Source organism: Oryx dammah, unplaced genomic scaffold (assembly GCF_014754425.2).
Source record: "Oryx dammah isolate SB20612 unplaced genomic scaffold, SCBI_Odam_1.1 HiC_scaffold_3, whole genome shotgun sequence".
Taxonomy (NCBI): Eukaryota; Metazoa; Chordata; class Mammalia; order Artiodactyla; family Bovidae; genus Oryx; species Oryx dammah.
In genome coordinates this window covers 49,707,763-49,733,190 of record NW_024070187.1, presented here as the reverse complement: position 1 = coordinate 49,733,190, position 25,428 = coordinate 49,707,763, and the positions used below count along the sequence as shown (strand labels likewise).

General features: G+C 36.0%; 1 protein-coding gene across 3 annotated transcripts in view; it reads right to left on the bottom strand.

The window, feature by feature from the left end:
- PCDH7 (protocadherin 7) overlaps positions 1-25,428 on the bottom strand; it is a 469,509-nt gene that overhangs the window by 70,706 nt on the left and 373,375 nt on the right. The gene's annotated exons all lie outside the window — the stretch shown is intronic.

Sequence of the window (25,428 nt, the reverse complement as noted above, 5' to 3'; positions counted from 1 at the left end):
AAAAAAAAAACATTGAGGATAAGGTAACATATTGTTACAAAGGATGCACATAACAAGTATGATACCCTCACTTTTATCCACATCTGTCTCTGTTTGTAAAAAAGGGTGAGGTCCAGACAGTCATGTAATTTCTTTTATGCAGGCTCCTTTTCAAAGCCTTTTTCAGTAAAGCCTTAATAAGTACTCTGCAGATGAGAAGGACATGGTTGATTATATGCTAGAGTAGGAGGAGAAGAAGAAAGGCCACTAACATTTCCTCCTAATTCCTATTAATTTTCTTGGTACAAATGATGAGCAATGTATCAGCAGGAATGAATCTTATATGTAAAGTGGCAGGCTAGGCTGCTCAAATAAATGAAACTTTCAACTGCAACAAGAACCTTTTTGCCTAGTGTACAAAGGACTAAGTGTTATACATTGTTCTTTTCAGCACACCCAGAAATAATTTGTACTCATTGTTAAGAACTATCTTTGGAAAGAATGATATAAGTATATGAGAGCACCATTTTTTCATTCATTCAACTGAACACCTACTAGCCCCACATGAAAACACCTAGCCCCACATGAAAACAGTCATGACCTTAATGGGCAATTAATTATATTTTGCAATCATGTGTGTGTTTGTGAGTATAAGTGTGAGTGTGAGTGTGTGTGTGTGTGTGTGTGTGTGTTAGGGAGCAATGATGGGGGAATCAGAATAAATATGTAAGCCAAGAGATAAATTGAATGATTTCAGATAAGAGGGGTATTATGCTTGAATGGGACTGGGGCTTTGGGACTGAAGAATGTGTCTATCTAATTTAGAACAGATAGGGTGGTAACATTTGAGCTAGTATCTGAAAGACAAAATAGCTGTTTGCATCTTGGGAAAAAAGAATGTGTGGAGTAGGAAGAGCAAGTGCAAAGCCCCTGGAGTATTAAGCTTGGTGTGTTGGAGGAATAGACAGAAAAGCAGCTTGTTGGACTATGAGGCCAGGACAGGATGACAAGAGATGAGGTCAGGCTTATGCAGGATTCAGAGTACTGTAATATTTATAAGGCATGCCATGGAATTTAGATTTTTCTCAGAGAGATGAGTTGGAGGCTTTTTAAACAAAAGTGAATATCTATGTTGAAAGGGATTTATGATTTACCTACCTAAATAAGATATTTTGTTCTATAATTATATATGAACACAGTGACACACTCCTTCCACATAACCATTATATATCATCAAAACATATTGAGTCTTCATATGAAGTAGGGCAGAGGTCAGAGAAACTAATTTACTAATATGACATATAGCTGATGCGTTTATTTTCAGACTTATTATTTGTTGGTCTTATGTAGAAACATCCATAACCTTGTTCTAAAATCTTTCATTTGGCCATTGAGTTTCTTATGACACTTAATGAGTTATCTTCCCTTCATTTGCTCTGCTCTTCTTGAAATGCAGAAATTAATATTAGTAAACTGGGAAGAAGCAATTAAGCTAATCATTTATCAAATTGATTTTTCTTTTCATTCTTAATGATTGACCAAGTATAAACTCTACTTGGTCCAAGATATGAGTATAATTTATAAGGTACTAGATATTAGTGACCTGAATGTGTTGCAACCTGTTTTGTTTGTCTATGTAGGATATAAATTAAGGCCCAAAGAGTTGTGTTAACATTCAGCTCTTTCACTTCTTTACTCACATAATTGCAAAGTCCTTAGGATGAAAGAATAAAGCCCTATCTCCTAAGCAGAGCACTCAATCAACTGCTCCTGAAAAATTATGCCTTTCTATATCTGCTTTTGGGCTTCCCAGGTGTTCAGTGGAAACAAATCTGCCTGAAAATTTAGGAGATGTGGGTTTGATTGCTGGATCAGGAAGATACGCTGGAGAAGGAAAAGACCCTGATGCTGGGAAAGATTAAAGGCAGGAGAAGAAGGGTATGACAGAGGATGAGATGATTGGATGGCATCACTGACTCAGTGGACATGAGTTTGAGTAAACTCTGGGAATTGGTGATAGGCAGGGAAGCCTGGAATTGACCCTGGCAGTTCACTCCAGTATTCTTGCCTGGGAAATCCCATGAACAGAGGAGCCTGGAGGCTATAGTCCATGGAGTAGTAAGAGTCAGTCATGACTTAGAAACTAAACAACAGCAACAAATACCTGCCTTCATTTACAAGTATTTATTTCATCTGTTTTGACAATTCATCTTCAGTTCAATTCAGTTCAGTCGCTCAGTCGTGTCCTACTCTTTGTGACCCCATGAACTGCAGCATGCCAGGCTTCCCTGCCCATCACCAATTCCCAAGTTCAGTTCAGTTCAGTCGCTCAGTCATTTCTGACTCTTTGTGACCCCATGAATCACAGTACACCAGGCCTCCATGCCCATCACCATCTCCCGGAGTTCACTCAGACTCACGTCCATCGAGTCAGTGATGCCATTCAGCCATCTCATCCTCGATCATCCCCTTCTCCTCCTGCCCCCAATCCCTCCCAGCATCAAAGTCTTTTCCAATGAGTCAACTCTTTGCATGAGGTGGCCAAAGTACTGGAGCTTCAGCTTCAGCATCATTCCTTCCAAAGAAATCCCAGGGTTGATCTCCTTCAGAATGGACTGGTTGGATCTCCTTGAAGTCCAAGTGACTCTCAAGAGTCTTCTCCAACACCACAGTTCAAAAGCATCAATTCTTCGGCACTCAGCTTTCTTCACAGTCCAACTCTCACATCCTTACATGACTACTGGAAAAACCATAGCCTCGACTAGACGGACCTTAATTGGCAAAGTAATGTCTCTGCTTTTGAATATGCTATCTAGGTTGGTCATAACTTTTCTTCCAAGGAGTAAGCGTCTTTGAATTTCATGGCTGCAGTCACCATCTGCAGTGATTTTGGAGCCCTCCAAAATAAAGTCTGACACTGTTTCCACTGTTTCCCCATCTATTTCCCATGAAGTGATGGGACCAGATGCCATGATCTTAGTTTTCTGAATGTTGAGCTTTAAGCCAACTTTTTCGCCCTCCTCTTTCACTTTCATCAAGAGGCTTTTTAGTTCGTCTTCACTTTCTGCCATAAGGGTGGTGTCATCTGCATATCTGAGGTTATTGATATTTCTCCCGGTAATCTTGATTCCAGCTTGTGTTTCTTCCAATTCCCAAAGTTTACTCAAATTCATATCCACTGAGTTGGTGATGCCATCCAATCATCTCATCTTCTCTCATCCGCTTTAGTCTTTCCCAGCATCAGGATCTTTTCAAATGAGTCAGTTCTTGGCATCAGGTGGCCAAAGTATTGGAGTTTCTGCTTCAGCATCAATCCCTGTAATGAATATTCAGGACTGATTTCCTTTAGGGTGGACTGGTTGGATCTCCTTGTGGTCCAAGGGACTCTAAGAGTCTTCTCCAACACCACAGTTCAAAAGCATCAGTTCTTCAGTGCTCAGCCTTCTTTATAGTCCAACTCTCACATCTATACATGACTACTGGAAAAACCATAGCTTTGACTAGATCGAACTTTTTGGCAAAGCAAAGTCTCTGCTTTTTAATATGCTAAGTTGGTCATAACTTTCCTTCCAAGGATCAAGGGTCTTTTAATTTCATGGCTGCAGTCACTATCTGAAGTTATTTTGGACACCAAGAGAATAGAGTCTCTCACTTTTTCCACTGTTTCCCCATCTATTTGCCATGAAGGGATGGGACTGGATGCCGTGATCTTAGTTTTCTGAATGTTGAGCTTTAAGCCAACTTTTTCACTCTCCTCTTTCACTTTCATCAAGAGGCTCTTTTGTTCTCCTTTGATTCTGCCATAAGGGTGGTATCATCTGCATATCTGAGGTTATTGATATTTCTCCTGGAAATCTTGATTCCAGCTTGTGGTTCATCCAGTCCAGCATTTCTCCTGATGTACTCTGCTTACAAGTTAAATAAGCAGGGTGACAATATACATCCTTGATGTACTCCTTTTCCTGTTTGGAACCAGTCTGTTGTCCCATGTCCAGTTCTAACTGTTGCTTCCTGACCTGCGTACAGGTTTCTCAGGAGGCAGGTCAGGTGGTCTGGTATTTCCCATCTCTTTAAGAATTTTCCACAATTTGTTGTGATCCACACAGTGAAGGCTTTGGCATAGTCAATACAGCAGAAATAGATGCTTTTTTGGAACTTTCTTGCTTTTTCGATGATCCAGCAGATGTTGGCAATTTGATCTCTGCTTCCTCTGCCTTTTCTAAATCCAGCTTGAACATCTGAAAGTTCACAGTTCACTTACTGTTGGAGCCTGACTTGGGGAATTTTGAGCATTACTTTGGGGCTCCTCTGGTAGCTCAGATGGTAAAGCATCTTCCTGCAATGTCAGAGACCTGGGTTCGATCCCTGGTGCAGAAGATACCCTGGAGAGGGAAATGGCAACCCTCTCCAGTACTCTTACCTAGAAAATCCCATGGATGGAGGAGCCTGATAGGCTACAGTCTATGGGGTTACAAAGAGTCAGACGTGACTGAGGGACTTCATTTTTTGCTAGTGTGTGAGATGAGTGCAATTGTGAAGTAGTTTGAACATTCTTTGGCATTGCCTTTCTTTGGGATTGGAATGAAAACTGACTTTTTCCAGTCCCATGGCCACTGCAGACATTTCCATTTTTGCTGGCATATTGAGTGCAGCATGTTAACAACATCATCTTATGATTTGAAATAGCTCAACTGGAATTCCATCTCCTCCACTAGCTTTGTTCATAGTGTTCACAAATCATCTTACACTTTCCCTATCCACTCTCTTATTTGCACACACTTCAGGATCCAGCTCAAATGTCAGTTTCTCCATTAAGTTTTTCCTGATTTCCCAAGTAGATTAACTTATGCCTGTGTTTTATTTCCAGAAAAGCAGTTTATTGAACTATGACCCAGAACAGGATGACAGGAGATGAGGTCAACATTATGCAGAGTTCAGAGTACTGGAATATATTTATAAGGCACAGCAAGGAATTTAGATTTTCCTCAGAGAGATGGGTTGGAGGATTTTTAAACAGAAAATTGAATATCTGTGTTTAAAGGAAATATGATTTATCCTCTTTTTCCTTTCATAAAACCTCTTTTTATTTCCATACTCCACAATAAAGATTTATTTCCTCCTGGACAAGTGTTATACTTTATTCATTTTTTTTCTGAATTTATCACTAGTTCATATCAGGGACTAACATTTCAGGAACTCAAGGACTGCATGAATGAGTGAATAAACAAGTTACTGTGCACAGCAATCATTCTCACCTTATATTTGATTCATTCCCCTGATATGCTTTGTGCAATATGATTGAGATAACATGATTCTTGGAAATGCCTTCAGATTTCTGGACTTTGTGTCTCCACTCACGCTGCTCTCTGGTCTTACAACTGCCTCCATCCACTAATGATACTACTGTGAGATCCTATACAGCTTCCAAAACCCATCTTCCAAAATAGTCACTCCTCCACAAAGTTTTCCTTGCTCCTAATCCAATAGCCTAGGATGATAGAGGATGAGATGGTTGGATGGCATCACCAACATGAGTCTGAGCAACCTCCGGGAGTTGGTGATGGACAGGGAAGCCTGGCATACTGCAGTCTATGAGGTAGCAAAGAGTCAGACACAACTGAGCATCTGAACTGAACTGAGTCTGATAGCCATCCCTTTTGCTTCCATACTCTTTCACATATTGTCAGTGCTTCCCTTTTTCTCATTTCTTTCTACACTGTGTCTGTTTATATTAAATCACAATTATTGGTGCTCAAGCCTTTATATTAAATCACAATTATTGGTGCTCAAGCCTTTATGCTTGCATGCAGATTACAAGCTCTTCAGATTTGATCATATATGGTTTTCTTGGTACTACTCTCTTATAGCTGTACATAGGAGCATATATTTTATTGCAAGGTAACTGCTGCCATGCTCAGGAGAATAACTGATATAGTTATAAGTGCTATCCTGCTTGCATTTTTTAAAATAGATATCATATATTATTTCTGCCAAACATAACAAGACCCAGCAAAACCTTTCATTGAATTGGGCATTGTTATTTGTCCAAAGGATTTCTTTAAAGTTTTATATCAGTTTTGTTTTTATTTAGAAATGTGCTAATGTGCTTTTGTTGTGTGTTTTAGGATGCTCCAATTGTCTTCCAAAGAAAATTAGCTTTGTTACATTTCCATACTTAGAAAAATAAAGATAGTAAAAATGAGTCATAGCTCTGACACTAGTTTAGTACTAAAAGTAGTTATTTATATGAGCTAATCTAAAAGTAATAACAACTAAGAAAAGTGTTCTCACTCTTCAGAATACACAAGAATGCAGATATTCTATTGTTGGTATCTACTATTAATTACAGAATCCACTTAAACACTGCAGGAAAGGTTCTTTCTAAATGCTGAACCTAAATGCTATATTTCTGTATTGCTGAAAGAGCAAAAGAAAAAGGGAATGGCTTACTTAATATTGCAAATCTAAGGGAAAGGTGACGCTTATACCAGGGAGAATGATGGGAATATTGTCTCACAAAACTAGAGTACCAACTCTGCAGATGAGCTAAGGTGGGTGGCATAAATGCAATGAATTGAGCTTTCTCTGCAGACATACCACATTATTTCATCTCTAATGAATTGGTTTGTCAAACATCAAAAACAGAGAGAATAGAACTAAAATTTACCTACATTTACTAAACCTTTAACTTTTTCTGTAATTGCAAAATACCCTTCTGTTAGAGTGATCTAGTGAAAGATGTCTTTAACAGTACTCAGCTTATAAAAGATCACCTTCCAAAACACTCATTTTCTACCAATATTTTTTCTTGGTGAATAACTTATTTTCTTTCATATTGATAACAAATAAATAGCCTTTGTTTATAAGTAAATAGGCACACATGTACACGTAAGTGTGTTAAGATGAATTTAAGCCCAACAGCTTCAGAGAGATGATGTGCTTTTGGTGTTTGGGAAAATGACAGCAAATTAATACTATGCGTTTTCTATGTATATTTTTTTCTCTTTCAGATACTTAAAAAACCTATTGACGACTATTCTACCTGTGAATGAGCCTTGAATTACCCTCGCTTTTATGTCAAAGTCCATTTATCATTCTGACAGTGTGAGTCTCTAAAAGCAAATAAGAGCAGGAAGGGGCTCTGCACTCTTGCCTTGGCAGAATTAAGCTTCTTTCCCACAAGGGAAAGACATCCTAGAGACAAGTGCAATATTTTATACAAACTCAGCGAAATACTACATAATGTCTTTTTTTGGAGGACCCTATATAAGCTGTGTCTGATATAAGTCTAAATGTCCCTACCTTGCAACAGTGCATTAACAAACAGTTGTATTTGTTTACCTCTAGGAGTCTAATGTACTTAGTTTTAAAGTGCAGATGTTCAGGAGGAGGAAAAAAAAAATCTCCTCTGTAAAAGTAACTTCTGATTATGTATTTTGATACTTTTACATATGTTCTTATAGTCTTTGTATAGAAACCTAAAGATAAAATGATTTGATATTCCTTGAGAAATATTTTCTATAGCCTTTAAAAAATATTTTAAAAATTTAAAAAATAAGATTATATCTACACAAGCTTAATACAATGGTCATTCAATTAATACAACAAAGTGATTTGTTTAAGCAAATGTCTACCTGTAAGCATTCAACATTACAGGCACAGATGTCTGTATTTTATTAATCTAGAGAACACATCTATGGAACTTGAACAATTCTCTTTTTACTAATGGAGTGGAACACTAGAGAGAGAAAGAATTCTATTAAAAAGTCAGTCCTATTAGTGTATCTTGAAGGACAAATGATGCTAAAAACATTACACAACTAGTCTGAAAACTATTCATTGTTAGATATTCATCTAAATTATTACAGTTATTTTGTTTAAATGAAATACGTTAAAAATTATAACACTGAATGAGCATATGTGTTGGTCAATCGATATATCATACTACAGGTGAAGTGAATTCTTTAGAACACCCTGTATACTATATTATGTCTGATGGACAGGTGATGTAATAAGAAAAATTTCTCACATTTTATTTGTACAAAGATTTCAATTTTTAAGAAAACTTTGGTATAATTACATCCAACTTGTATTATCATTTGCTCTGCAAACTTTAAACAAAAATTAACGGTTATTCTAAAGGAATCCGTCATTAAGGTATCATTTTGAAGAAAATGTATTGCAATCTCAGTTTTGCTTTCCTTAGCGTTATTTTTAATATGTAAAGTGATATCCATTTCTTCCCCACGGGATTTATCTGATATATTTTTGCTGTTGTTATAAAATTCTTCAAATGATCACAGAGAATGCCCTAAATTCCTTGAGAAGGAAAGAAATTTTCTAAGGAAACTTGAGGCATGAGGAACCATGAAGACTTCCTTATTTCAGCAAAATGAATGAATTGGATGAGGTTTTTGATGTTCTGATTGAACAAAATAAAGCAAGTCCTCCATGGATTGTTTCTGAAAGTTGAAACACCTCTTTTCCAACAGTTGGCAGAGGGCTGCCTTATGGTGGAAGTAAACTCCCTTTTAAAAACTTCCTTTTATCCCTAAAAATAAAGACACAGAGGAGGAAATCATAGCGTTTTTTAAAAGCATTTATATTGTCTATCAGTTTAGTACTGAGTTCAGACATAACATCTATTTTAATGTGTAAATACACACATATTAAGAAATTACATGTACCAACAAAGAGGTCATCTTTTCTGTTACCGCTACATTTCTAGGACAAAGTCAAGGGGAGTATTTGGAATCATATTTTAAAACAAACGTTATTCTCTGAATTATAGGTCTTATGTCTGTTCTGGAAAATAGTTGCATGGCCAGTGTAATTATGGCTTATATGAGTCACAGAAGCTGCTCTAGGCACTGTTCATCCTATTTATACTCTAACCCTGGAACAAATATTCAGAAGTTAAGGATACAGTGACAAAGAATGATGTCAGGAGAAGTTCAGTGGCCACAGCTTCCTTTCTTATAACTTGAACTAAACTTAAGGACCCTAGCAGATAGGTTAGGGAGACCTCCTACCTTCCTGGAAGTCCTCCGTAGTTATAAGGGGACATGAAGGAAGGTCACAGCTTTGTTTGAGGTTTGACCTTGCTGGGCTATTACAAAGAATTGAATCCTACTGACAAATTGGCCATAGCAATTTTCTCTACAGCAGAATAATGCACTTCACAAGAGAAGTGTTAGATTATTAAATTCTTTGTGCTGAAATGCTCTTTGTTGCCAGGGTGTATACGCTGGACCCTACAAGCCAAATGCAGTTCCTATACATTCTGTCCAGCTTCAGCTTACAAGTCATCTTGCTGTGTGGAAATTTTTATAGAGCAACAATGTGTTAGTTAAATGCCATTTTTTTTTTGTATTTTTTTCTTGAGTTAACAAAATCAAATGAAAAAAGAAGACCAAAATTATGAGAATTGTAATTTCAAAAGTAGAAAAAATGATATGGATTGACTTATTTGCAAAGCAGAAATAGAGACAAAGATGTAGAGAACAGGCATATGAATACCAAGAGGGGAAGGGGAAGGTGGGATGAATTGGGAGATCGAGATTGACATATATACACTATCATGTGTAAAATAGATAAGTAATGAGAACATATTGCATAGCACAGAGAACTCTACTCAGTGCAGTATGGTGACCTAAATGGGGAAGAAATCCAATAAAAGAGGAGTGTACGTATACATATAGCTGATTAACTTTGCTGTACAGTAGAAACTAACACAACATTGCAGAGCAATTACACTCCAATAAAAATTAATTTTAAAAAAGAAACTAAAGCCAGACTACATTAATAAAATATACTGGAATGTTTTCGAAAAGTAGAAAAAAATATTAAACTGCCGTTTTCCCACAAGACAAAACTATCAGTAGATTGGAAATGTCTTGTCTCCATGTACAATCTTCTCTAAAAGTAAGTGTGTGTGTATTGTATCAAACCATGCATTAAGCCCATGGGTGGAAGAAACTATATATTTAAAAACAGTTATGCAGTGGATGAAACTAGAGCCTATTTTACATAGTGAAGTAAGTCAGAAAGAGATATTAGCACATATATATGGAATTTAGAAAGATGGTAATGACGACCATATATGCAAGGGAGCAAAAGAGACACAGATGTAAAGAACAGACTTTTGGACTATGTGGGAGAAGGTGAGGGTGGGGTGATTTGAGATAATAGGACTGAAACATGTATATTACCATATGTAAAATAGATGACCAATGCAAGTTCAATGCATGAAGCAGGGCATTCAAAGCTGGTACTCTGGGACAACCCAGAGGGAAGGGGGTGGGAAGGGGTTTCAGGACACATGTACACCTGTGGCTAATTCATGTCAATGTATGGCAAAAACCATCACAACATTGTAAAGTACATATCCTCCAATTAAAATAAATTAATTAATTTTAAAAATAAAAGCACACACACACAAAAATAAAAACAGTCAAGAACAATTTGATCCTTAAGGAATAGGTAGAGTGCAAAAGTATCTTTCTCTATGAGAGAGATTGTGAGGGTTAAAACATACTTTCTTCAAGAATGGGGGAGAAAGAATTTTTGCTGTTCTCATTATTTCATTGTATGTATAATATTTCTTTCCCTGAACAATCTTCTACTATATCTTAGAATGGACTTATCAATATTCCCCACAGATCTTAAAATAAAGATGCCTATTTGATTCACTGAAAAAATTTAAAATGTGTTGTCAACTCATTAATAAACTAATTTAGTTGGTGACGTAACAGAAGCTTATCAACACTATTTTACTTCCCTCTCACTTCATATATACTTATATCTCTTTCTGGTGCTTGATAATATTTCATTTTGTGACCTGGTCGCTTTTCTCTCTCACTCCCTCTAACCTTTCAGCCAAGATTTACTGATGCTATACTAAGTACTGTAATTCATGCAATAGTCCAGGACAATGTAGCTAATACCATTCTCATTTTTTGGAGAAAGAAATTGAGTCTTAACAATTTAAAGTCTTGCCTTATGAGGCAAGTAAACAGCAGAGCTCAGAGTCTAATCCTGGCCTTTCTAATCCCAATTAAGCATATTATATCTCTTGGATGAAATTTCTCTGAATTAGTCTTCAAGGGTCATATGTAAGATGAATGGAAATAGATCTTAGGGATTACTGGAATAGTGGTTCCCAAACCTCACTGTGCATCAGAATAACTGTGGAGCAAAGAACACAGATTCCTGGGCACTGGTCCTAAATTCAGATTCTTCTGGACCAGGGTGGAGCTAAGGTATTTGTATTTTGAACACGCTTCACAGCTGAATGTTGTGCAGTGGGTTTGGAAATCATGGAACATTTCCAGATCTCTATTTTAGAAACGAAGACAGCTGAGACTTGGGTTTGTGATGAGAGGAATAAAGCCCAGGCTTCTCCTTCTTTCATCAGTCCTTTTTTGTGCCCTACCACGATCAGCAACTAGTTCTTATGAGGACTGCATAATTATTGTTTTATGTCTCTATTTTCTCTGTAACCAAGCAGGACCCATGGTATCTCCCAAGGACAGACTCCCTGTAACTCCTCTCTGAAGTACCTGGATAATAGTATCTTATGCCTGTTTCCTGAGTTTTTCACATGCTAAAACAACCACCAAATGGAAGAAATAAACTACTTGATGATCATGAGCAAATAGCCCCCAGAATTACTATAAAGAAAGCTGGGAGAAGGCAATGGCACCCCACTCCAGTACTCTTGCCTGGAAAATCCCATGGGCGGAGGAGCCTGGTGGGCTGCAGTCCATGGGGTCGTTAAGAGTCGGACATGACTGAGCAACTTCACTTTCACTTTTCACTTTCCTGCATTGGAGAAGGAAATGGCAACCCACTCCAGTGTTCTTGCCTGGAGAATCCCAGGGATGGGGTCGCACAGAGTCAGACAGGACTGAAGCGACTTAGCAGCAGCAGCAGCATAAAGAAAGCTGAGCGCCGAAGAATTGATGCTTTTGAACTGTGGTGTTTAAGAAGATTCTTGAGAGTCCCTTGGACTGCAAGGAGATCCAACCAGTGTAACCTAAAGGAAATCAGTCCTGAATATTCATTGGAAGGACTGATGCTGAAGTTGAAATTCCAATACTTTGGCCACCTATGCGAAGAACTGACTCATTTGAAAAGACCCTGATGCTGGGAAATATTGAAGGCAGGAGGAGAAAGGGATGACAGAGGATGAGATGGGTGGATGGCATCACCAACTCAGTGGACATGAATTTAGGCTCCAGGAGTTGGTGATGGACATGGAAGCCTGGCGTGCTGCAGTCCATAGGGTCTCAAAGAGTCGGACGTGACCGAACGACTGAACTGAACTGAAGAATTGATAATGTCAACTGCCGGTTACCTCACCATCAACCAATTAGAGAATTGCACATTAGCCGATCACACTCTGTGGGACATCCTTCCCTCACCTGGTTTTTATAAATACTTTTCTGAAATGCATGGCGAAGTTCAGGGGCTTTATGAGCACAAGTCAGCCATGCCTGTTGCATGGCCCTGCATAAACCTTTCTCTACCCAAACACTGGCATTTCAGTATTGTTTGGCCTCACTGTGCATCCAGCACAAAAATTTGCATTCTGTAACATCTCTAGTTATTTTTCTTTATGAAACTTTGAATGTAATGATTGCATTTATTGAGAGAAATTTGCTTCAAATGCTCATGAAACACTATGCTTAGTCTATTATCATTTTGGTTAAAGGAAACAGAGGGAGCAATGGAATCTTTATGAAAAAAATATTTAATACCACGGATGATACCCTCCATATGGGAAAACATATGTGGGTTGTTAAGTATTGTGTCTCTGGCTTGACCAGAGCACATTAAACCTCATTTAAAATCAAATTTCGTGTCAAAGCACCTTTGAAAGAGAAATCCCATAGTGAAATTCAAAGGGGAAAGGTGCACAGAACAGATTAATAAAACCCATTAGAAGGTGTTTGAAACACTGTTACATGTTGAGGATGTGACTTTGGTGAGTGAGAATGGCTAAAAATGCCACTTGAACTAACTTGTCACTTGAATTCTCACTTTTTAAAATATTATATTAAATATGAAGAGAAAAATTAAAGGTATATAATTTTTCTGAAAGCTTCTCAGTGTTTGGGCAGAGAAAACCAGACTGTCTTTTTAAGGGGGATTGGCTTATGAGTACATTTATTCTTATGTTATAGACCATTAGTATTACAAAACATCATATTAAAACAATATTCAAGTTGAGCTAACTCTAAGCCCTTCATTTAACAGGGGAGAAATGGAGCATTTCCTTTTAATTATTTGAAGGTATTATCTCCTAAATTAGATAGTGATTCTTAACAAAAAAAGTCTTATCTTGCACTGCATTGTAGTGTCAGATAAACTCAAAAGAAGCTTTACCTGAGTTAGATGTGAACATCTGTTGAATGAAGGATGTGGCTGATGTGGTACTGGAGGGTGATCCTGGTCACGTGATGCTTCTGAGGGTACTAAAAAGAATACTCACCTACGAGATTCGCGCTTTGAAGAATACTTAAGGGAAAATATGGTAGTACTAACTAGGTCTATGACTTAATCACACTATAGCATGTATCTTCCAGTTTCACCTCTATTACAAGTGGAACTCAGTTTTTAACCCTGAAATTGTATTATCCAATGAAAAGTGTCCTGATATAAAGTAATTTTTTTGCTGATTCTGACAGATTCTAGAGCCATAAGCAATTCTATTAATATTACAATGAACTCTAATGGATAATAACAGCTGTCAACTCTACTTTGATGTAACTCTTTTCAATTTTTTTAAGAGTTAAAAAGCTGAAGAAAGAAAATATCAGAGAAGATAAGGCAAAAACCATCCAGTCACAAAAATGACAGTTCCTTAATACTTGCAATTCAGTGTCTGCTGATTTATTTAATAATCATTTGTTAAATGTCTACTGTACACATGACTCCTTCTCTAAGGCCACATATTTTTCTGAAGTCCTAACCCATATGTGAACCACATGTTTTCTTTCCTCCTCCAGTGCTGACTACATGCTCTGTAATTGGAGAAGCATTAATTTTATCCTGAATGTGATCTCTTAGCAACAGGTAAGTGAGGGAAAAGAAAGTTGAAAATTGCAACTCTGACTCCAAACTGCAAAGTGAAGACAATTTTCTGTAAAGTCCATTTAATTTAAAATCTCTTTTCTGCCTCTCAGACAGCCTTCCAACTAAGCACTGCTATTAAAGCACTGCTCATTCCACCTCACCAAGAATTGCTCTCCTGGTTGTTAAGATGACTCACCGCCAAGTACACTAGACTGAAGCTTCCACATGGATCTTATATTTATTGCCAATATGCAGGGAAAAGGATGAGAACAAGTAAAATGTCTAGTGTCCCTGCGTTGCCGGAGGAAAATAATAATGTGCCAGGTTTACACAGCATCCCTCAAAGGAGTGTCTTAATTCCTCATAAAAGCCGCAAGTGGTGATAAAATACGTTACTATACTATCTGAGAAATGGAATTCTAAATTAAAGATCTTTAACCACATCCAAAATCAAAGAAATTCAACTTGAGAATTATAATCAAAAGGTAACTATCCTCATTAATGACCATGTGAGTTAAAAGGCTCTGAAATAATACATAAACAAAATTCTAATTTTATAAGTATGTTTCTTATGGAATTAATTGTATCTCCAAAAGATAGGCTGAAGTCCAAACTATCCCCTCCCATTATAGGATGTGAACTTATTCAGAAATCCAGTCTTTGCAGATGTAATTATGTTAAGATGTTCTCACACTGGACCCTTAATTCAATAGGCCTGGTATCCTTATAAGAACAGGGAAGACAGTGTGAAGACAGACACACGTGGTGAACGTCACGTGGTGATAGAGGCAGAGCTGGAGCAATGCAGCTGTAAACCAAGGAAAGCCAAGGATTGCTACCACCACCAGAAGTCAAAAAGAGGCAAGGAACGAGGCTACATAGAGACCACGGAGGGATAGTGGCCCTGCTAAACCTTGATTCTGGGCTTTTATCCTCCAGAACTGCAAAAGAATAAATTTCTGCTGTTTTAAGCCACCAGCCCCCGACCCTACCCACAACATCCTCCACCCATACACATACCAAAATAAGAATATTACATGGATATGTGTCAGTGTTTAAAGTTGTTATCTCTGGATGGTAGGAGAGAATGTGACTCTATGTGCATGTTGTTTCCAAACTTTCTAGATTAACTATGTCGTTCTGTTGTATGTAATAAATAATCACACAAGGGCGTGTCTCTAGCATGGCTAAGTGGACAGAAGAAAAAAATTTTATCTGATTTTCTTCTTTTCATTATCTAAATTTCTTGCTACCTAACAGTCTAAGGTTTTATTTTGAAAGCAGTCCTGATAGTTAAATATGGCCCAGAACATAATGCTGGGTCCCTTTACCTGCTTTTTGATATGTAAAAGACCTTCTTTTACATTGTAAAAGACATGTACAAAAGTCCTGAACATTCAAATCATCTTAAGCATTCAACACATTTTTATAGACTTTGCATCAGTACCACATCAAACTTAAAAATAATATATACTTTTCAGTTGGAACTGGATTAAATCCCTTCTCCAAGGATTACTGGCTATGTGATTTGGGGAGGATTGCTAAATCTCTCTTCTTCATCTACAAAATGGCAATATTTATAAAAAATTTGCATTCCCATCCTGAAAGATGATGCTCTGAAAGTGCTGCACTCAATATGCCAGCAAATTTGGAAAACTCAGCAGTGGCCACAAGACTGGAAAAGGTCAGTGTTCATTCCAATGCCAAAGAAAGGCAATGCCAAAGAATGCCCAAACTACAGCACAGTTGCACTCATCTCACACGCTAGTAAAGTAATGCTCAAAATTCTCCAAGCCAGGATTCAGCAATATGTGAACCATGAACTTCCAGATGTTCAAACTGGTTTTAGAAAAGGCAGAGGAACCAGAGATCAAATTGCCAACATCTGCCAGATTATGGAAAAAGCAAGAGAGTTCCAGAAAAACATCTACTTCTGCTTTATTGACTATGCCAAAGCCTTTGACTGTGTGGATCACAATCCACTGTGGAAAATTGTGAAAGAGATGGGAATACCAGACCACCTGACCTGCCTCTTGAGAAACCTATATGCAGGTCAGGAAGCAACAGTTAGAACTGGACATGGAACAAGAGACTGGTTCCAAATAGGAAAAGGAGTGTGTCAAGGCTGTATATTGTCATCCTGCTTATTTAACTGCTATGCAGAGTACATCATGAGAAACGCTGGATTGGAAGAAGCACAAGCTGGAATCAAGACTGCCAGGAGAAATATCAATCACCTCAGATATGCAGATGACACCACCCTTATGGCAGAAAGTGAAGAGGAACTAAAAAGCCTCTTGATGAAAGTGACAGTGGAGAGTGAAAAAGTTGGCTTAAAGCTCAACATTCAGAAAACAAAGATCATGGCATCTGGTCCCATCACTTCATGGGAAATAGATGGGGAAACAGTGGAAACAGTGTCAGACTTTATTTTGGGGGGCTCCAAGATCACTGCAGATGATGATGGCAGCCATGAAATTCAAAGATGCTTACTCCTTGGAAGAAAAGTTATGACCAACCTAGATAGCATATTAAAAACCATAGACATTACATTGCCTACAAAGGTCCATCTAGTCAAGATTATGGTTTTTCCAGTGGCCATGTATGGATGTGAGAGTTGGACTGTGAAGGAAGCTGAGCAGTGAAGAATTGATGCTTTTGAACTGTGGTGTTGGAGAAGACTCTTGAGAGTCACTTGGACTGCAAAGGGATCCAACCAGTCCATTCTAAAGGAGATCAACCCTGGGACTTCTTTGGAAGGAATGATGCTAAAGCTGAAACTCCAGTACTTTGGCCACCTCATGCGAAGAGTTGACTCATTGGAAAAGACTTTGATGCTGGGAGGGATTGGGGGCAGGAGGAGAAGGGGACGACAGAGGATGAGATGGCTGGATGGCATCACCAACTCAATGGACGTGAGTTTGAGTGAACTCCAGGAGTTGGTGATGGACAGGGAGGCCTGGCGTGCTTCAATTCATGGGGTCGCAAAGAGTCGGACTCGATTGAGTGACTGAACTGAACTGAGATATCATAATATATTGAAGAGCTAACATATGAGAATTGCTTAGCTCAATGTCTAGCACATGCATGCTCATTAAATGTTAGATAGTATTAATAAGACTATGGGCCTCCCTGATAGCTCAGTTCGTAAAAAATCCACCTGCAATGCAGGAGACCTGGATTTGATCCATTGGGTTGGGATGATCCCCTGGAGAAGGGAAAGGCTACCCACTCCAGTATTTTGGCCTAGAGAATTCCATGGACTGTATAGGGATTGCAAAGAGTTGGACACAACTGCGAAACTCACTTTTAATAACATTATACCCTATATTCTATGACAATTAAAATAATGAACTACTGTATCTCTCCCCTTGTTATAAAGGAGATAACATTCTTTAAAATCAGTATCTACTGCTTTGAATGTAAGCACAACCATTTTTGTGTGTGTTTGTTTGTGGTTTAGTTGCTAAGTCATTTCTGACTCTTGCAACCCATGGACTGTAGCCTACCAGGCACCTCTGCCATGGGATTTTGCAAGCAAGAATACTGGAGTGGTTTGATATTTCCTTTTCCAGGGGATCTTCCTGACACAGGGATCAAACCCAGGTCTCCAGCACTACAGGTTCTTAACTGACTGAGATACAAAGAAAGCCCTTTATTTGTGCAGTCTGTTTTAAAAATTACTTAACCTAAAAATCAGTTTGTTCAACTTTGAAATGGAAAAAATAATACATATCTCATTTGGATAGTTTTAGAAAAAAAATAATAATGATAATAACTACTATCATTTATTGAATCTGATGATGTTCTGACCCTGGATTAAACACTGGGTGCATAGTAGTATATGCAATCCTTGCAAAATCTTCATGAATTATTTTGAGGAATCAAGCCATAAGAATTAAATGTGGGTGGACCACATACATCTAATAGAATAATTAGAAATGATGTATTGGTTACTTTGTATTAAAGTTATAGTATCATCTGGTTATTTAAATAAGTTTTTGAAGGAAAAGATAGACATATATTCTCCCTGCCATTATGGCAATCCACATGGCCCACAGCTTTGATAAATGGTTTGAATAAATGAATACATGAATGAGTGAGGGAATTAATGAATCAATAATAACCTGTCTGGAGGTATTTGAGTTTTCAGCTATGTTAAAGATTTGTGGTTTCAGCACAATCCTTTTAAAATTGCATTTTAATCTTGGTTCTCTCAGTATCTTTTCAGACATCCAATAAGGATTAACTCAGGATATATTACATTATACATACATATAATTGCATAAACACATATGCTCTCTATATGAATATACTATATATATAGTATATATTAATAAATTGTATGCAGCATCAAATTGTATGCCAAAAATATCAACAAAACTTAGTGTTTCCTTCAATATTTTTAAAACTATGAAAACATGAAACAATTTTCCTTTGCCTAAAGTCCCTGTTGCACTTCATACAAATCAAAAACACACATGAAAAATCAAGTTTCATGGGACATACACACAGAAACACAAAATTACATTTTGTATGGCCCTGTGGCATTTTGACAAAATGGCCCTGAAAAGAATATGAAGAAAGAGTATGAGGAGTGGATCATGAATGTAGAAGGAAATTGTTTTTATTGATTTTCATTGGCACTACAGTTCATAACACAGGAACTAAATTTATGAAATCAGTTGTAATTTTAGCTCTGAGAGGCAGGCTACCTTTAGCTTTCAGAAGGCTGCCTTTCATATCCTTCCGATTATTAATTTCTGAGTTTCATACCTTTTTCTGATGTTCAAATGATAAAAACCAGGACAAAATAAAGGAAATTAGATATTTTAAAAGAACAAGAAAACTATTATTTTTAGAAACATCCTCTAATAAGATCTTAGAATCTATATTGGTGCTTCTATGTATTATTTAATTTCTTTTGCACACAAGGCTAAACTGTTACAACAGTAAAAATTTAACTTGGAAACAGAGACAGAATGCAATAACTTTAGTGCATTCAGATTTATCCTATTGTTCTTGGACGCTCTTTGAATTTTTTTAAATGTTGGAAATTATACATTTATAATAGATGGTTATCATACTGTCAATGGCTTTTGGTTTTCCGATACCTTTATAGAAGCCAAATTTCATATACCATCTTTAATATAGCAAATATTTGTAATATACAAACTACATGAATCTGAAAGAATCTGTAAGGATCCTTTCTTCGGATGTTAAACAGTTACTGAATCCACTGTTCCTCTCCCTTGTGTACGGTTCTATTTCCATTTGCTTTCTGACACATTATTAAATGCAATCAAAAAGCAGAGTGTTTCCTGGAGCAGAAAAAAAGCAGAGGGAAATTATGTTACTCAGAATATCCTAAATTCAATAAACAAAGTCTCTGTGTATATGCACAACCAATTTAACCATGTTGACTCAATTGGTCAATCAATTCTGATTTAAAACAAAGGTCAGCTCAGCCAAACTAGCAATCAATTAAAAAAAAAAAGCACACAGTAAACCATTCACTTTCAATGTGCATGTTTTGAATATGATAGGTGATGCAATTATTCCAGAAAAAAAAACCTCTAGTTATATAACACTGAGTTTAAAATTATTGAGATTTAGGTTTCTTTTTTAAAAAATATTCTTTTTACTCTTTCTTGCCTCAGGATATACTTTTAAGTGCAAAAGAAAGAAATTAAGTTCAAGTAGACATGTTTTTCTTTGAGAAAATATAGATACATTTTATAATGAAGGAAAACAAATATGATTTTATATTTTCTGATAGTCATAATCTCAGAGACTAAACAAATTAGGATCTGCTTCTTAGGTGATGCTAGTGGTAAAGAATTTGCCTGCCAATGCAGAAGACACAAGAGACATGGGTTTGATCCCTGGGTTGGGACAATCCATTTGAGTAGGAAATGGCAACCCACTCCAGTATTCTTGCCTGGAAAATTCCATGGACAGAGGAGCCTGGTGGGCTACAGTCCATGGGGTCCCAAAGAGTTGGATATGACTACAAAATATAAAGATTCACTCTTTAGAAAACAATTAAAATTATAATCTTTGGATTTTGCATCATCATCATATCACTATCTGAACACCTTATACATTGCATGACCAAAAAAAAAAAAAAAAGGCAAATTAAACAAACAAAAGTTTCATGAACCATGCAGTGTTGGGAGAAACCCTAGCATACCAATTATCACCTGATAACTTATGCTAAAATAGAATTTACAATAAAATTACAAATATTCAGTCCATGGGACACCAAAAATGTGCAAAACACCAAGTGGTAAAAAAAAAGAAAAATACAGACTGTAATTCAAAGCTTTCTCAAAACCTATGCATGGTCTAGTATTTTATAGTCCATAGAAACCAACATGACAATAAAGAAAATTCAGTGAAGAGCCCAGGCATGTTCTTTCAAAGAGAAGACTGTAATGTGAAATGGTTATAACTTGGATTCAAAGAGGTCTGGATAGAAACCAAGATTCCTTTTTACAAGTGAAATAAACTTGCACAAGTTACTTAACAGCCTGAGTCTTGTTTTATTGAGAATAATGAAAAAATTTCCCTAAATTTGTAATGATATTTAACCCAAATAATGTGTGCCATGTGCTTTGTACAGAGAATATTGAAAATTAGCATTTGATAAACAACAGCTATTATCAGTATAACAGTATTGCCTTCCTGTTCAGTAAGTTAGCTAAATCAACAATTTCATCCATAGGCTGGGGGTTTCTTACTCTTCTAAGGAAAATATAATGAAAAATCACCAATTTATAAATTTATAATCAGATTATGAGAAGAAATTGCACACTATCATTCAAATACACTGAAGTTGAATATTTTTAGACTTTGGAGGTGGTAGGAAATTATTGTTCTTGGGGAGTATTTAAAACTTAAGGCATATGGGCAGTATTAAAAATACACTCAGAAGTAGCCCAAGAAGACAGCAAAGGCTTGATAAAATGAGTTTTGGCGGATGTCCAATAACAAATAATAAAAACTATCCCCTTAAGGGTCTTTAATGAAATGTTTGGCCACTATGGGCCATCCAAACAATATGGCAATACACAAGATAAAAGCATTTAAAATCTAATGGTACTGGGAGCTCTATGGATATAAGAATTAGGAGTGTCTCTCGCTCACTCTCTCTTTTTTTTTTAATTAAATGCTAGAAAATTACAATTAAGTAAACTTAAATAAATTAACTTTTACTGGGTGGGCTCTTAGCTATTTAAACATTAAGGGAAGTGATTTTTTACCATAGATCAATATTTAGCCCTATAACCAAGATTGGGTACCATGCATCTACAAAGCATCTGTATTTTACCTGTACATATAAGCAAAGGAAAATGAACTAACTACCAGATGCAACTGATTTATTCTTCATAGAATTTAGCTAGACTAGTATAAAATTTTATGTAAAGACAAAGGTAATTTTTAATAGAAAACAATACAATCTCTATATTTTTTGGTCTGATATGCCTGACCAAGCATATGTGCTGTTACAACCACAAAAAGGCAGGCTGATTCCAGCTTTCATTATGCCTGAATAATTGTGGAGTTTTCCAAGCCATTTTGCCTCTCTGTAGCTTAATCTCTTTAGCCTCTAGAAAGAATCTATAGTAAATTATTTCTAAGGTTATGTTCAACTCAATTATTTTACACATGTAAGAAAAGAATACTTCATATAGTAAATATATATAGAATAATTCAGTTATATAAATCATTGGAGATGAGACAATATAAGATTAATAAGAAAATACTATTTTTGATTATAATTCCTTTGGGTTATAAGAGCATAAATTTAAATTTAGATATTTAATTCAACTTCCTTGTCCTAAGTATAAATTACTGTTTACCTTAGTTAGTAGCTCAGTCCTGTCCAACTCTTTGCAACCCCATGGACTGTAACTCACCAAGCTTCTCTGTTCGTGGGATTCTCCAGGCAAGAATTACTGAAGTTGGTTGCCATTTCCTTCTCCAGAGGATCTTCCTGACCCAGGGATTGAACCCGGGTCTTCTGCATTGCAGGCAGATTCTTGTAAAAATGACAATGTATGGCTCCCTAACTCAATTTAAGGAGCATATTATTTTGCTATATAGTCAAAACTAATTTGCATGATGTGAAGGGGCCAATAAAATAACACTGAAGTGACAGATAGCTTAATAATTAGAAAAAACACTTATGTAAATTATAATGATATTATGAATAAGTATGACAATTTATACAATTATACTGTCATGTTCTTAAAGAGTATCAAAATAAAGCTGAAGGACCACACCTGAAATGATTTTAAAAATTAATAATTGTACAATGTAGTTAGAAATGTTATTAAGTAAAAAATATTTTGATTTAAATACTTAAAATACATGTTTAAGAAGTTATACAAGTCATATAGATACTAGCTGTCATGAAGGACTCATGGAATGTTTCTTCTCAGACAGATTTGCTTCATAATTGGTTGTTAGTCCAAGTTAATTCAAATATAAATAGCTATAACTTCTAAAACAAAATTTAAAGCAAGCAAATATGAACATGATCTAAAGGAATAATGATGATATATAAAATCAAGATAACTATCACCATTTTCAAATGTAAATTCTAAGAAACACAGTGGAAATGTTTATGAATCATTGGGTTTCTCTGAATAAAGGGGAAAGTCGCTTCAATTTCTATTGAGTCTTGTACTAGGGCCTGTGTTTTTGCCACATAAGAATGAAACAATAGGTTTTACATCTACAGTCAGTTACATGTGGCAGTGAGTGTCAGCTGTAAATAGCTTCACAATTCTGTGCATCACTGCCTCTGTTGATTCTTCAACTTGGCTCTGCTTATTCTATTGTTCCCCTTTTGAATGAGTATCTAGAATCCCCTACTCAAAGACTCTATTATTATCTGAGGCATACTTGTCTATATGAGAGACTATTTATTAGGTTTGCCACTAGATTGCCAGCACAGTTGGTGTGAAAGACTGCCAGGCAATTAACTTTTTCATTCAATAATTTCCAAAAATATTACCTAGCTTGTAAGAAGGTCTTTTACTTCTTTAATAACTCGTCAAATTATATTTATTGTCCTCAGGAAGCTCATTAAAATAAAAGCACTAAAATGTTAGAAAACTATCTTTATAACTAAAGGTCATATATATCATTTACATTTCAGCTAAATGCACTCTGAATAACTAGATGATTACTATTTGTTAGGTTTATAGGGTTTTGATTAAAAGTAACTTTGACAGACTGGCATAAGTAAATGAATATTTAAGAAATCAGTTAATATTGCTTACACACCATCAACAATTTTAGACAGATTCCAAAGGAATTGTCCTTTGAGAATACCCAATCAAACAGAATGAATTGAAAGAAAGAATACAGTAGTAACTCTTTAAGTGAAAATGTGGGACAATTGATTCTTTGCACAGATATATATCTGGTTGAAATTAACTAGAGGAAGTTTCCTACTTACGTTTTTATTTTCTCTGTGTGTGTATTGACTGTGTTATAGCAAGCCAAAATTTTCCCCAGTGCTTCTGATAAAAATATTTCAGAGTGCAAATTGTTATTTCATAGCAGGTTCTTGTTCAGAATGTCACTGCTTTCAGTTGTCAAAGTTCATTTCTACCTAATTAGATATTTAAATCCTAAGAATCTTCTGTGAATACCCAGTAAAAGTTTTTTTTTTCAACTCCTATCATGCTTTCTTAAGGCATTTAGAATTACAAGTGTGACTTTTCCAGATAAGAATATTTTTAACCAAAAAAAAATTTTTTTAAATCAAGTAATATTTTTAAATGATGTATTTTTTAAACGATTGCCCTTGTCCTCTTTCACAGCACATATACTGCTACTTTGGCAGCTGAATTCAGTAACAGCATTCCTATGTACCAATTAGCATTTGATCTTCATTATCAGGTGTATCATTAGAGTCCAACTCACTCACAGGCACAAACAGCAACATTTTATTAATTCTCTAATCAATGGAACAGGCAAGCAAATATATGTTTATGTGTAGAAATTCACACAATTAACTACTGAATGCCTGGTTTTCTACCTGAATCACGACTGTGAAAAGTGACAATGTTTATCTAACAGATTGTACTTTAGGAACAAGTTCTCATTTTTTCTATTTTCCATAATGATTTTACTTTGAAGAAAATCAGAGACAAGATGACTAAGTAGAATCAGAAAAATAATACCAATTTTTTCTGATAGGTGCAGGAGAACAAGATAATATGACTAAGCTCTTCTACTTATGAAAAGCAAAATGTTTTTGTTGGCAAAACCAGAGAGTAAGACAGAAAAAGTCTCACATGTTTTTTTTTTAAATAAAGCACATCTAGGTGTGCTTTTATGAATGGAATTAAACACCAAATTTGTTAATACATAAAAATTTTTTTCAAAATATCATTTTCTAAAAATAAACAAATTATTAATATGTACATGATGTAATTGAAATATTCTCAACAACCATACATATGTATAAAATTTGACTTATTTGTATGTTTGACTAATGGATGAAAACTTAAGACAATGTCATAGAGAGAAAATACAAATACCCAGTGTTTATAAAAATGAAAGTGACATCTAGAATCTGTGCATAAAAATGATGTCTCCTTTTCACACTAAGTAAATAAAGTCACTCAGTCATGTCCGACTCTTTGTGACTCCGTGGACTGCAGCCCACCAGGCTCCTCAGTCCATGGGATTCTCCAGGCAAGAATCACACTAGAACACAGTTATGTTCCAGGTGGGTGAGTATCTCCAACTAGAGTCCTAGTGTTTAATGACAGTAACAATTAGGTGAACATCTAACATTCCTTTATAAACAAGATTCAAAGCGAGAATTTGATGTTCTCTTTATCTTGGATTCAGATACCTTCAGTATAAGGTATTGACTCTCTCATTATTTTTTAGTCCACTGCTAGGATACATTCTTAGCCTCAAGGGAAAACTTTACTAACTACAAATAATTTAGTTATAAAATTTAAGAATTAATTATAATGTTGTGTCAATCATTGATCTAGCGCTTCTTTGACAAAGATGAGGGGGCATCTTCTGTGAAAGTACTTTAAGATTAAATTCATATTATGTTATATTATAAGGCTCAACTCAATAACTTAATATGATGCCAGATGTTTACTGACATGAATAAAATAGTTGTCATTTGAAGTTTTCAAAGTCTGCTACTACCTAAAGTCATAAAGCCTAGTGTTAGATTTTTAAAGGCCTTATTATCACCCGAAGCTTTTGTAGACCCCAATATATTTACCTACTACATGAGAAATCTTGAAAACTAGCATTTATAAATCTTAAAGTATTATGCAAGTTGAAAGTGAAAGTGAAGTCGCTCAGTGGTGTCCGAGT